Source organism: Morone saxatilis, unplaced genomic scaffold (genome assembly GCF_004916995.1).
Source record: "Morone saxatilis isolate NCDOM2014 unplaced genomic scaffold, NCSU_SB_2.0 Contig21, whole genome shotgun sequence".
NCBI lineage: Eukaryota > Metazoa > Chordata > Actinopteri > Moronidae > Morone > Morone saxatilis.
In genome coordinates this window covers 7205287-7206963 of record NW_023339774.1, presented here as the reverse complement: position 1 = coordinate 7206963, position 1677 = coordinate 7205287, and the positions used below count along the sequence as shown (strand labels likewise).

Sequence of the window (1677 nt, the reverse complement as noted above, 5' to 3'; positions counted from 1 at the left end):
TTAGTAAAAGTCCTGCATTCAAAACTTTACTTAGTAAGTATCAGCATTAAAATACACTTTAGGTTTTAAAAGCAAAAGTGCCATTTTTAGAATAATATATTATATTATTGAATTATAATTATGGATTCATTAAAGTGTATTAAAGCGTGGAGCTAATTATAATTTCTTTACAGACTGCCAGGTGGCTTATTCCACAAAAACAAACATAATCAATTACTTTATTACATTTAGTATTAATAATCTCACTGCAAATGAACTGGTAACTAAAATGAATGTAGCTTAAAAATACAACACTGACCTCAAAACTTAACTTGTAAATACTGGAAACACTCAAATAATGTGCAAGTAACTACACAAGTAACGGAACTGATTCCTGAGCAGGACGTTACTTGTGCACTTAACGTTACACCCCACCACTGTCAGCCACTAACGTTACTTAACGTTACTTAGGTCATCTAAGTAGCCATTCATTTAACTAACCCAGCTTTTAAAAAGATACAAACCTCCGCCTACACACTTGACTAGTCACACTGAACGCCTGCAAGAATGACTAGTTGCAGCATTTTTAATATTATTATATGTGCAGCCCGTTAATGTAACGTTAACAGTACAAGTAACGTTAGGCGAGCACCGTTTTAAGTTAATGCAGCTACCGTTACATGGACGAGTAACCAGCAGCACACACGCCTTTTTTAAACTTATTTTAACAGCTAACAAATGCATTAAATGCAGGAGTTTAACTTACCTCGTTGTGCTGTCGGGTCTGTCGCAGTTGAACGAAAACACCAACAGCCTAGTTAGTGGTTTACTGTCAAATTCTCTGTGAGGAAACGATAATCCTCTCTCTAACGTTAGCCCCTCCTCCGTTCACACACTCATCTCCACTCCGCTCAACTCGGACACAGAAGATAAAACAACAACTTCGCTAGTTAGTCTGTTAGTCCTGGATTTCCACAAGTAGGGAGCTGGATGCCATGACTGCGGGGTTGACGCGTGTTGTGACAGCTCGGAGGTTCCTCCGCTACAACTGGGGACGGTTAGCAGAGTGAAGCTAGCGAGAGTGAAGGCGTGCACTTCCGGTTAACAAAATAAAGTTCTGCCGAAAATGTAATCGGATGGTGTTTATTTTGTTGTTCGTTTTTTATGTTTTTTATTTTGAATGTATTATTATTATTATTATTATTATTATTATTATTATTATCTCTAAAAGTGTTATCTGTTGTGGATTTTTATTTTTCTCTTGACTAGTGTTTTTTTTATTTCCCTAGACTCCTTACTGTTTTTATACCTGTTTTTCTCTTGTACATGTGTGTTTTTTGTATTTTCCCCTACTCTTACTGTTTTTATACTGTTTTTTCTCTATCCCAACTTTACCTGCTGTAACATTGGAATTTCCCCATTGTGGGACAAATAAAGGAATATCTATCTAAAGTGAGCTCTCTCACATAGCTGAATAGTGTACAGTTTTCTTGTTTAAACTGTAAGAGATTATTAGGACCAAAAATACATTTTCACCAGAAAATGGTGCATAAAAGCGAGTACCCTTTTAAATCTTTATTTATTTATTTATTCTATCTGTACACGACCATAGAAATGATGTTGTACACTTTGAATCTGTTTCCGGTTTCGTTTTGGTGATTCATGGCATAGTGCTTCAAGCAATAAGGAACCAAAGAT

At 35.8% G+C, this 1677-nt stretch overlaps 1 protein-coding gene across 1 annotated transcript in view; it reads right to left on the bottom strand.

Annotated features, from left to right (window-relative positions):
• Positions 1 to 1045, bottom strand: part of si:dkey-92f12.2 (SUN domain-containing protein 2) — a 15002-nt gene extending 13957 nt beyond the window's left edge. The window contains exon 1 of the mRNA XM_035668210.1: positions 746 to 1045. The gene's annotated coding sequence lies outside the window, so the exon portion shown is untranslated. The remainder of the gene's footprint in view (positions 1 to 745) is intronic.
• Between the last annotated feature and the right edge of the window lie 632 nt (positions 1046 to 1677).